Source organism: Boleophthalmus pectinirostris, unplaced genomic scaffold (genome assembly GCF_026225935.1).
Source record: "Boleophthalmus pectinirostris isolate CB_2022bp ecotype Guang Dong unplaced genomic scaffold, ASM2622593v1 HiC_scaffold_7, whole genome shotgun sequence".
In the NCBI taxonomy this organism is placed as follows: Eukaryota; Metazoa; Chordata; class Actinopteri; order Gobiiformes; family Gobiidae; genus Boleophthalmus; species Boleophthalmus pectinirostris.
This window is the reverse complement of record NW_026571473.1, coordinates 9,027,950-9,041,608: the sequence shown is the minus strand read 5'-3', so window position 1 is coordinate 9,041,608 and position 13,659 is coordinate 9,027,950. Positions and strand designations below refer to the sequence as shown.

The following is a 13,659-nucleotide window of genomic DNA, read 5'->3' as shown; positions in this document are numbered from 1 at the left end:
GGCCAATACAATACGATATGGTTCAATAAAAAAATAAACACTAAATCATGGCTGTGATGCTAAAAGTCTTGGTTAAACCACTTCTTGTGCAAAGTTCATATTAAACACGTCCATTTTACTCATCAAAACAGTGAAAATGTCAAATGTGTTGCATAAACCAGTTTCTTTCCTCTGAACAAGCAACAAAACTCATCACATTAAATGATACAATTTATTGATATTTCAGTGTCTTTGGTGTTTCGTGTGTTTGGGTTTCAAAGATTTTACAATGATTTTAGTAAGTGACACGTTTATATTGGTTTACGGTAATGTTTGGACAAGCGAGAAGGACTCCCGGAAAGAAGGCGATGAGTAGAAATACAAAGGTTTATGGGATTTCTTCTGCTTGTTTCTATCAATATGTCACTGACCTGTCTGGAATGTTCCACAGTATTGCATTAAACAGCTCTACCTTACACATATTACAGGCGGGTTTATGGCTCAAAACAGATTTGACCTGTAACTTGGTCTGGTTTGGTCTCCATGAAGATTGAAAGTTTTAATACCACACTGTGAAACATTCCAGACAACACTGCAACATTCTCTGATCAAGATTTTAAAACTTACATGAGGTTATTCATCTTGTTTTCAGATTTATTATCTCCTTAGCGTATTTTTCAGACTATAAGGCGCACTTAAAATCGTAATTTTTTTTCAAAAATCGACAGTGCACCTTATAAAATATGTATTAATTCTGGTTGTGTTTACTGACCTCGAACCAATTTTATGTGGTACTCGGCGCTCAAAAATCTGTCAAAATGTTTTAGTACGACTTTGGTAAACTACAAACCCGCAACACTTGATGGATTATCCGAGCATTACGGTAACTGTAGTCAAGAACCTTGTGGAGTAAAGGGCTAAGTATAGTTCTGCGTCGAATTTAATCCAACAGAAGCGGACCACATCAGTGCATAAAGCCAGAGCAGTTTTTTCAGCGCTAATAGTTCATGCAAATTAGCCATGTGGTTTTAAGTTTTGTCTCTATAAAACATAAACAAAAGTGCACAAAGCTGCATTAAACACATTATTACTCAATGTATATTTGAGTCCTACTCGTAGGAAATTAAAAAAAAAACTTTAAATGATCCACCCACATTCACATTCATAATACACATTCACCAAGACAGGGAGGCAACGCCCGGGTGAATTACGCCACAATCTGCCAATAGATCGTGGATGCCTGGACTAAGGGATCAATCTCAAGTGTCGTCCGTTTGTTTCGCTTAATGCAACTTATAATACGGTGCACCATATGTATGAAAATAGACGAGAGAATTCAACATTATTGATATTGTGCATTATAATCTGGTGTGCCTTATCGTCCAGAAAATACAGTACTAATTCTGAAACTGCTTAGTTAATTAATTATTTTTGCACATCCCTAGTTACAGCACTATGTTACATTAGAGGTCAGATCTGTGGAGAGTCGCCGCTATTCACAGAAATAACTAATGCATTTTTGAGCACTAAAAACACCCATAATTAATAAATGCTGAATGTGTTTAAAGTCATACCATGGAACATTCCAGACAACACTTCCATGGAGACAAGCAGGTGACAGATCCTCCGCCAGAAAAGTTGCGCAGTGCACCTTTAAGTAAGAATTTAGCTGACTACATAATTTCCTGGAGTTTCCATTAGATCGCTCTATTCAGAACAGTCTGTATCTAATGTACACTGTAATTCCACACATCTTTTTATAGAACCTGAACTAACACACAATCAAACATGTCCTTTTACAGTTTGTACTTGTATTTGATGACTTATCATGTGCAGTACATCTGATTGTTTACTGTACTTTGATTCACAAGATATCAGTGAGTGAGACTGATTCTTATCTCTACAACAAAATGTCCATGTGTCATCTTTACAAGAATAGCAGTGGTTACATGTTTGAAGGTGCATTGTGTAACTTTTGGGGAGTTTCACAGTGCGGTATTAAAACATTCTATCTACACGGAGACCAAACCAGACCAAGTTACGTGTCAGATCTGTGGAGAGACGACCCCCGCTCATAGTCAGAATGCCTGTTTATCTAGGTATTTTTGAGCTATAAAACCACCTGTAATTGAATAAATATAAGACAGAGCTGTTTAATGTCACACTGTGGAACATTTCAGGCAGAGCAATGACATATCCACGGAAACAAGCCGGTGACAGACCCCAACCAAAAAAGTTACACAGTACGGTACACGTTTGAGTAAGTACTGGTACTTCTGTATATCGGCATGATAAAATAGTGATTCACAATTGTTTTTTCTCTCATTAACTCCAAACTTTATCAGTGGATACATTGTCAAGTACCAACAATACTTTTCTCCTTCCTGGAAAACTTCAGTCTTAAAAGGAAAAATGTGATGTTTTATGTTATAATTTACAGACGCCATCCCTTCATTATAATTCAGGCAAGCTAGTTTTGACCTCGACCCCTTGATAATCTTATCTTACCCTACAGTGAAATTCACTGATCAAAACACACTGGTCCTATCTCGCAATAATGTAAAAGTGTTTTATCTGACACTATGTATATTCATGTTGATCAATACTGCATAAATAACGTGGGAGAATACTGCAGTACTGTGAGAAAACCTTTACAGACACTACAAACTCCAATCAGTCGTCAATGATCCAGGAGTTGGACCCAAGACTTTCTCACTGCGAGGCAAGAGTCTTAACCACTACACCGCTGTATTTAAAGCCACAGTATGTCACTTTATAGCCAAACAATAGACTCAAATAAAAGCATGTTCTGTTCAGTTTGTTTGTGTTTATTGCACTGAAAAACATTGGTCCTTACTAGGGCTGGGTATCATTCAGAAGTTGCCGATACGATACCTACCTCGATATATACATCACGATACAATACATATCTTGATAGAGTGAGGTTACGATTCAATACGATATATTTCAAATCGATTCGACACAGTTCAATAAAAAATAAAGGCGAAATGATGACTGTGATACTAAAAGTCTTTGTTAAACCACTTCTTGTGCAAACTTCATATGAAACACAAACGTTTTAATCCTCAAAAATGAAAATGTTGCATAAATGAGTTTTGTTCCTCAGAGCAAGCAACAAAACTGTAGTGCTGTAACAAAATAATTTAGTAAAATAAACCAAAAAAATACTCTTGGCGATATATCAATACAGCAGCCCACGATATTGATACTGTATCATCACATTAAACGATACGATATATCAATATTTCAATATTTTTGCACACCCCTAGTCCTTACTCTGAGTGGGCTTGTATCTCCACAAGCCTGACTCGTATCTGGCCTTGAGGAGGGGCCGCTCCTGATCAGTTCCTTGAAAATGTTGTTTCTTTGGTGATAATCTAATCTATATGATCATTTATCTTTCTATGGTGAAAGACTGAGTTGAAAAACCAATCGCGAATGTTCCAAAGTATGATTTTAACTTTCGGTTTCCATGGAATGACATGCTACAATGCAAAACCAAAATCTAGTCAAGTTAAGATGACTTGAATTAAGAAAGTTTTATCATGATTTCAGTAAATTTCACTTGACAAGTAAAATGATCTGCCAATGGAACACGGCGTTTTGTAGTTAAAATATGAAAATACATCTTGCTACACTTTTTTTGCACTTGAAATAAGAAACAAAATCGACTACTGCTTGAATTAAGAAAAACACACTTAGATAACTTTACTTGTCACATTGAATCGTCTCAAATAAAGTAAAATGTTCTTAATTGAAGTCATTTTAACTCACCTAGATATTGTTTTTTTTTCCAGTGTGGCTCCAGAAAGTTACACCCTGTAGCTTTAATGGAACTACTACGACCTAGTTTTTCGGCACCTCACAATTTAATCTTACTTATTTGTCCGAGTGTATCAAATTTTTACTCTATCTCGCAATATTATACCTCACCATCACAACCTCGTCTCCACAACAGAGGAAAACACAGCTTCTTCCTAACAGAACAGTGCTACCGGTGAGCAAGCTTCCCAGTACGGGCCTGACTTATTCCCACGGCTTACTGCAACCCAAATCAAACCGAAAAGTATTTCTGCTGACATCACCGGTCTCCAAGATTCATCGCGTATAAACAAGGCTGAGATCTGAGCGGAGAGGGGGTCCCGGTGGTCTGTCTATGTACCGCTAAATCTGTCACCCGGGCGACAAGAGCAAATGCACAGCTAGCCACATCTGTACCGTCGGGATGATGATGTAAAATGGAGCGGGGCTGGTAAACATAGCGATTTGTCAAAGTAAGTTAGCCGTGTGCGTTTGACATTGAGAAATAGCGGGTTGGCGTTACTGGCAGCGAGGGGCTAGAGTGCAGAAAGATGAGTGGATCAGAAGACGGGGGCGAGTTGTCATCCTGTGTTTGGGTTTCAAAGATTTTACAATGATTTTAGCAAGTGACACGTTTATGTTGGTTTACGGTAATGTTTGGACAAGCGAGAAGGACTCCCGGAAAGAAGACGATGAGTAGAAATACAAAGGTTTATGGCAAATGTGTTGGCTGGGATTTCTTTTTTTTTTTGGTTAGGGTTCGTTACCTGCTTGTTTCTGGAATGTTTCACAGTATTGCATTAAACAGCTCTACCTTACACATATTACAGGCAGTTTTATGGCTCAAAACAGATCTGACCTGTAACTTGTCTTGTCTGGTTTGGTCTCCATGAAGATTGAAAGGTTTAATACCACACTGTGAAACATTCCAGACAACACTGCAAATTTCTCTGATCTGGGTAAGATTTTAAAACTTACATGAGGTTATTCATCTTGTTTTCAGATTTATTATCTACTTAGCGTATTTTTCGGACTATAAGGCGCACTTAACCCTCTCAGGCTCAAAGTTTTAGTAACAGGAAAAACCTGATATTTGGAGAAAATGATCATATGGGGCAGTAATATGCAATCCTGACTTTTGTTTGAGAAAGACCTTCACATGCAATGAGTTCTGGGATGTTGCAGATTTGCAGCATTGGTCCGATGTGGTAAATTAACACTAAAGACTGAAAATGATATGAACGCTAACTTTATGTGTATACCACTTTTCATAACAATGCATACAACAAACATCACTTTTTTCGTGTGGTACTCCAAGAAACAATTTTATCCTTTGTAAACAACAAAAGTACTTTGCACTTCTGGCAGGTCGTTTGTGTGTATTCATTCTTGCACAGTCTGCATCGTCCACGTTTATCAGCATGGATGGGAAAAAAGGCTCCTGAGTAAAAAAAAGGCTCATAAAATATGGATGTGAAGTAAGTAGGTAATTGGCATTTAGCTGTTGCAAATCTGCAACGCCTGCCTGGAGAGGGTTAAAATCTTTAAATTTTTTTCAATAATCGACAGTGCACCTTATAAAACATGTATTAATTTTGGTTGTGTTTACTGACCTCAAACCGGTTTTATGTGGTACACGGTGCTCAAAAATCTGTCAAAATGTTTTAGTACAACTTTGGTAAACTACAAACCCACAACTCTAGATGGATTATCCGAGCGTTACGGCTACTGTAGTAGGGAACCTTGTGGATTTAAGGGCTAAGTATAGTTCTGCGTCAAATTTAGTCCAACAGAAGCGGACCACATCAGTGCACAAGGCACGAGCTGTTTTTGCAGCACTAATAGTTTATGCAAATTAGCCATGTGGTTTTAAGTTTTGTCTCTATAAAACGTAAACAAAAGTGCATAAAGCTGCATTAAACACATTATTACTCAATGTATATTTGAGTCCTACTTGTAGAGAAAACAAACTAAAAATCCAAATTTAAATTATCCACCCACATTCACATTCATAATACACATTCACCAAAACAGGGAGACAATGCCGGGCGAATTATGCCACGATCTGCCAATGGATCGTGGATGCCTGGGCTAAGTGATCAGTCTCAATTGTCATCCGTTTGTTTCGCTTAATGCAACTTATAATCCGGTGCACCTTATGTATGAAAATAGATGAGAGAATCCAACATTGATATTGCGCCTTATAATCCGATGCGTCTTATAGTCCAAAAAATATGGTACTAATTCTGAAACTGCTTCATTCTAGTCTAGAGGTAGTTTATTGTAAGATAACTTGACAAGTAAAATGGTCTTGCTGCATGGACAGATAATTTCACCACTTTTAAGTCATTTTCTAATAGATTTAGGTGTTTATATCTTAAATTTTGGTCAAGCTTTTTTGCAGTGAAAGCAATAGTATTTGACCAACCCTCCACCAGAAAAGTTACACAATGCACCTTTTAGTAATTAAAATTGTAAATGCTAGTCAAATTATGGGTTAATTTAAATTTAATGTGGTCAGGTCCTCCTCTTGTCCAGGTTAAGTCCTGGTCTAGTCCAGCTTTAGTGGGTTTCGTCGCATGCCTAAGTTATATGCCTCAGTCCAAAGTTTTATCTCCCTGTATTTTTTACACAGATGATATCAGTCTGTTCCACACTCCCTCTGTCGTGCCTCGAGCCAGAACCAAATATGATCGTGCAAACAGATTTGTTTTTTTTTTTCCAATGACAAATGTGAAACAAAGGAGCTCATTGGTCATGCATCATTTTGAATTAAATTATCTCACTTCAGATGAACTTAAAGTTAGATTTAGACAGATTTTATTGATCCATAAGGGAAATGACTTGGACACAGTAGCTCACACATCACAATAAATATAATAACAAGTATGGATTTATGGATTTTGACCTGAGAGAGCGGCAGCAGGTCACAGTCGCTCCTAAAAAAAATGTAATTCCTGATTCTGCAGAAATTCACAATCTTTTTCAGTCCCCTATGGTATTTTTTCCTTTATTTTTTTCCCTCATACAAAGCCAAATTTGTTTTGATACGGACAGACCATGCATGTCCTTTACTGGCTAATCCACCTGTCAATCACGGCCCTGTGAACTCAAGGAGATATATCCAAAGACCAGGCTCACATCTTGTAAAGTACTGGAGAAGTGTGTACTCCGGATCCCAGGCAAGAAGCCTAAAACAAGTCATGTGGCATAAACACATCATTATTTCAGCTAAATTGAACAATGTTGTTTTCCCAACAAACCCAAAGCACAACAGCATGCACCTGCAGCAACACTGAAAGGAGCTCATCCAGGAACTGCAGTTTGGCCAATCCTCTATTTGTTTTGGAAAGTCCTGTCCACATTTCACACGTTGTTGTTGTGACAATCTGAAGTGGTCTGATTCAAGATTATAATGGTCAGATAATTGTGGAATATAAATAATCTGGTGTTTATTTGTCAATAGCGTGCTTTAGTTTGGTCTCATTAAAACAAGTGTGAACACAGGCCGAAGCTCAGAGCTCAGCAAAACAATACAGACAGTTGAGTCCATTCAGAAAAGGCCTTGAACTGATTCTAATGCAGACAACAGAAGAGAGGCAGACAGTGTCCCCGTCTGACTCACACACTAACACAGGAACTCTACGGCAAACTATTACAATCAGTACAAAATAAAATGGATTTTATTTAACTATATATAGCCCATCACAACCAATATAGGCCAATAGTCCAAGTGAGCATGTTATACCTCGTTATGATGCGTAGACTCTCAATATTGTGTCCATTTAATCCAATTAAAGACAGATAACCGTTCTATTTGTGGGGCTGCATCAGTATTTATAGAAGGAGTAATTCATCTGTGTCTGTGACGCAGTACTGCCCCTGAACGCACCCCCAGAATCACATCACGAGACGCACGTGCTCTTGTTTACATCACTGCGCAACAAAGAGGCGCTGCTTTAAATGCTCTTGTGCTCACAATACTGGCTATAAATAAAAGTGAACTTCAGCGCAGTTTAGGCCAGCAACAAAACTACTGCTTGTTTTTTTTATCGAAGTGCTGTTATCGAAGTTATCGAAGTACTGTTCCACAAACAGCGGACACATACATCTGCTGTCAACATGCTGGATTATATTATTTTTACGGACAATCAGTTTGAGTCAGGATTAAAAGGACACTTATTTGTGAAGACTTGTGATCTGAGAGGTGCCTGTGTGAGTGGTGAGTGTTGCAAATGTGCTGGTTTTAGAGCTACTTTTGGTTCTTTCTCAGTGGTTAGCACTTAGCTACTGTAAGATACCACACATAAACAGCCAGTTTTCTCTTACATTGGCCTAGTGTAAAGTGACTCTAGAGACTGTATACACTTTACTGGACTCGCATTGATATGTAGATGAACTGTGAACAGAGGTGTGAATGATCTGCATTTACGCATAAAGCCGATTTACTGTCTTTAAATATGACTGTAAAGAGACAAAGTAACAGTAAATGTCGCCTAAACAAGCCCAACTTAAAACCTTATAAAGTCCAACCTAAATTTTAGAATCAGCTGAAGATTCACAGTGAATTTTAATGTCACTAAATATATCAGCTTTTATATCGGCTATCAGTAGCTTCAAAACCTGTTATATCAGTATCATATCGGATCCAAAAAAAAAAAAAAAACATTGGTCGGTTCCTATATTTAAAACATCACTTTAAAAAAAAAATCTGAGAACAGCTTTTTTATTTTCTACATGATTTTGGTCTTTTTAAACAACTTTATTTGGCCTTGTTGCTGATTTTGAATGGAATTTACAGCTATTTCAACTCAAAAACAAACCACGAACTAAGTAACATCAGACCAGGGGTGTCAAGATTATTTGATTACATGACAATATAAAAATAGTAAAAAGTAAAACAAAAAAGTGACCATTTTAGAAGACAAATCAGCAAATTAAGTCACTTCAATCCGATTAAATGTTATATATGAAAGTGTGGAAGTGAAGCCAGTCGTGTGAGTTCACTGCAAAAAGAACTGGGTAAGAAAGATAGTTGTTCTTACTGACCGAGATAGTGTAGTGTCTTCACTTCAAGACACATGTATCAACAGAGCATTGACCCTCAACCTCAGCCTGTCCCATGAACCTTCACAAACATCAGGACATGAGGTTCTTGGAGACGCCGAAGACAAACAGTGAAGTCTGTCCTTCTTCAGCCCAAATGTAAACAGTGTTATCTGGAACAGGCTCTGCTCTGATGGTTCGGCAGATACACTGTAAGCTCCACACACTCATGTAAGGCGTGCTGAACACTCCACTCTTTCATTTTTTTTTTTTATCACCTTTTATGCAATATTTAGTTTATTCTACTTCATTTTCTTTTATATTTATTTATTTTTTAATTATTCATTCTGTATATTTCTGTATTTTTGTTTTAGATGTTTTCTTTTTTAAATGTATTAATTTATTTTAGATTTTAATTTTATTTGAGATTTGTTTTATTTATTCAGTTTTTATTTGAGATTTTTTAAATTCATTTTTTATTTTATTTTTCATTTATTCATTTTAGATTTTTATTTTATTTGGTCTTTTTTATTTATTTTTTTATTCATTATATATTTGATTATATATATTTATATATATTTATTTTAGATGTTTTATTTTTTATTCTTTTTTTTCAATTTAGATTTTTTTTCTTGTTTTCATTTTTATTTTATTTTAGATTTTTTTGTATTATTTATTAATTATTTATTTGTACTTTTTTTTTTTATTATTATCATAATTTTTTTATTCTTATTTTCAATGCATGCTTTATTTCTAATTTATCATAGCGTTATATTTACTTACACCATTCATTGTTTTATGTTGCACCATAAATGCCAAAGCAAAATCCTAGTTTGTGTTGTCCATTGACACACTCAATAAAACTATGACTCTTACTCTACTTATTGGACTAATGTTTCTCCTGAGACTTCTTTTGTATTTGTGCACATTATTTAGTGGAGGAGTGGTGAAGCCCTGAGCGCCTTTGAGCACTTTTTAATATATTATATTTGTTTGATTAGAAATTTTGTCAGAGTATGTGATTAGGGCTGCATGATATGAGAATATAAGTATATAACTATATTATTATTATGATATTTTAACCTACTCCTTAGCACAATAAGATCTGCTAAATTAAAACAAAAACGTTAACAGAAACTAAATCAAAACCAACCCAAGTCTAATGTAGGAACTAATAAGGAAATCCATGTATAAAATCTGCCTTTTTGTTCAATCTTCTGTAAAATGGGAAATCTTGCATATAGTCATTTTCTTGCAATATCAATTATTGCGTCAGCCAGTTGTGCAATGGGCTCTATTCACACTTCCGTCACAAAACCGGAAGACGTTTGGAAACACGCGGATGACGACTTCCTTTGAGCTCTGTTGACAATAGTAACTCTGAGAAAATGTCATTGTATTCTTTCTTTTTTTCCTTTTATAAATTGCCTATTCATGTGTGTATTATAATTTGTCTAACTTAATTAAAAAAAATATATATATATGTCATAGCGGCATTCTGTTATGTTTCGCAGATCAACAGTTACATCCAGCTGCCGTCGATATTTTTCCGATATTTTACGCAGCCCTGTGGCATTTGTATGGGATGCCACGTCTTTTTAACCGCAAAACAATTACAAATAAGTACAAATAAAAGAACCTTGAACCCAGCGTAAGGACTCTTTAAACTAGCAGCCTGTTGTTTGGTTTCCAGTGTGCACCTTTTGTACCGCACGTAGTGTTCTTGTTTGGGCGTTGCTGTAGACACACACAAGTCCTTAGGTCTAGTACGGCACGGTCCAGGGTAAACAAATTAACGCATGACCTGGATCTTGATTTGTAATGTTTAATTCTTCTGCAAATAATAAAATAGTAAACAGATAATAGTCACCCTTTAATTAAACTGTAGTACATGGAGTAGCTTTCTGATACACTATGCTTTTAATTGTTTTTTTTTTTCAACATTTTCTTGGAACATATGAAATTTGTGTGCATGATTTAAAGTTGCATTGTGTAACTTTTCTCCAAAGAGATGTAATTGCTTTGTCTGGAATGTTTCATATTGTAGGCATGGTGTTAAAACTTTCTATCTTCATCGAGACCAAACCAAATCCATTTTATTTCTATAGCACATTTGACAAACCAAGCAGTTTCCAAAGTGGTGCAGAGAGATCATAAAACGAAGATAACAAAAAGGTAAATTGTTAAAATTAGGTCATACCGATCTTAAAACAATAAAACCAGTCAAATCAAATAAAAGCGAAACCATAAAAGTCATTAAAAACAGTAAATATATAAAAGACAAAGAGGAGCACACAACTCATGTGGTGTTAAAAGCCAGAGAATAATCTTAAGACCCACAAACCAGACCAAGTTACAGGTCAGATCTACGGAGTGGCAACCCCGCTCACAGTCACAATTCTTTATTTTTCTGGGTATTTTTGAGCTATGAAACAATCTATAATCATCTAAGGACTCCAGGGAAAAAAAGCATTCGATGGATCCTTCACCAGAAAAGTTACATAGCACACCTTTAATAATTACTCCAATTAAGTTAACCTCAATTAAGTTTTAAAGGTTTTTGTCTTCTAGCAAAATATGGGTCACTTAGAAAAAATATGTTGGCCTATATCTGACTGGATCCTTTAAAGATTCACACTGCCTTTTCTGGCTGCCGGTCTTGTCTCCAGGGAGATGTTATTGCCTCGCCTGAATGTTCCACAGTAGCCTAAAATAAAGTCTACAGAGTTGAATGTATTGATGTTTCCCATGTAAATCATTACAATCATAATTCATATGATGAGTGACTCATGTAGCCTATGAATTTTATAGCTCAATTACATTGTTGACTGTGAAAATGTTCCTCAAACAATAATGTCTGTTTGATCAGAGGCTCATCCATTTAGTCTTGAAACAACACCCTGTCTTCAAACAGTGCAGTCTGTACAAGGAGCGAGCAGGGCCACTGTTTACAGGGGATCTAAAGAAACAGGGCATCCGGGTCAAAATATATTACAACTACTGGCTGCAGGTGTAGTAGCTGCACTAAAGCTGTAACTGCAGTTTTTTCATACATTATTTTATGCATATACATTATTACTCAAACAAGACTTATAGGTGCATTCTGTAACTTTTCTGGTGGAGAGTCTGTCATCTGATTTTAATGTTTTGTCTGAAATGTTCCACGGTAGCATTAATCTTATCTATCTTGCATTTATTCAAATTTTTACGACTTTAAAAACATGAGCAGGGTCGCCTTTCCACAGATCTGGTGTGCAACTTGGCTTGGTGGTCTCACTTTTTTGTCCCCATGGAGATAGATACGTTTGATGCAATACTGTGGAGCTTTCTGGACAAAGCAATAGCATCACTATGGAGATGAGGAGGTAATGGACCCTCCACCAGAAAAAGTTACACAGTGCAACTTTAAAGTAATTCAGGTCTGCATAATTGGTGAGAGGGCATCAGGCATAAAAACTATGCTGATACAAAATTGTTCATAAGAGAGAAAAAAAAAGCCTGATAAAAGTCTAGAGCTGAAATGTTGTTTACACTTTGCAAGTGTGCAAATAAAATGATTACATTTGCTATTAAAAACATTTATTATCCAAAATGATTATTGATGACAGTTTAATAAGGCTATTAAAAGTGTACCATTATTTTTAAGTTTGTTTGAGTGCAAAACAAGCCCAAACATGAACATTTGCCATTACAAAAACATGCCATTCACCTCATCATCTACACTCCCTGGTGGGTGACTTACAATTACTGTATTTTTTGGACTATTAGTTGCACCAGCCAAAAAATGCATAATGAAAAAGAAAAAAAAAAAAAAAAAACATAAAAAAATGTGTTTATTTAATCTTTATCAAGTTGCATGGTGCACCCTCCTGGTGTCACAAGTTTCTCGCTTACTCCAAACTGCTGCTTGATTACTGTTTCGTCTGCATATTTCGCTACTTGCAGCTTGTAATCTGCAAAATATGATTTTCTTTTTGGGGGCATTTGTGTTCAGTCTTCTCAGTTGTCTTTACAAGTTTGTAAAATTTTCAGTGGTACAGAAGTAATGGTGCAATCGACTGACAAGATACAGACAGGACAGAGGCTCTTTCTGCAGGAGACATGGGCAGTAGAGCAAAGTGACAGTGGTACAGGAGTAATATGAGTAGCACATACTGACACAAGCCTAAAGCCTCTTGCAGCTTCAGTGTGAAAATTATATTATTATATTAAATTATACAAGTCGCACAGGAGTATAAGGACTACGTTCAGACTGCAGGGCTTAATGCTCAATTCCGATTTTTTGGTGAAATCCGCTGTTTTTGCGAGGTCGTTCACATTTCCAATTAAATGCGACTTGTATGTGAACTACAGTGTGAACATTAAACGGCCCAAAAGTGACCCGCATGCGCACTGGAGGACACAATGACGTCAACCGCAGCGAGCGTGCTTTGTGTTTACGGAAGTTGTCTAAACATGGACGCGAACATTGAGCACCTGGAGATTTTAAAGTTCCTCTCGTACTGGAGCCAGAACATGAACAACTTACTTGTTTTAAGGAGGAGATTGAGAAGGAGAAGGACGAGGTTTTTGGTCGTGGCGTTTTGTGGGACAGCGGCAGCAATGCCCATTGAAAGGAAAGTGTGGATGCACAGACGTAGCCAAGAGTAGTGAGTGGTGATGTGCTTCACTTCAGTGACACGGAGTTCATTAACAATTTTCGCCTACTTCAGTGCAGAATAGTGACGTTTGTGGCTTATTGATAACGTGTAGGTGGATGAATGCGCTTTGGCTGTTCACGCTGAAGTCGCATGTCAAAAGATCAGATATGTA

At 36.5% G+C, this 13,659-nt stretch overlaps 1 protein-coding gene across 2 annotated transcripts in view; it reads right to left on the bottom strand.

Moving 5' to 3' along the window:
• Positions 1-13,659, bottom strand: part of pde4ba (phosphodiesterase 4B, cAMP-specific a) — a 371,390-nt gene that overhangs the window by 104,590 nt on the left and 253,141 nt on the right. The gene's annotated exons all lie outside the window — the stretch shown is intronic.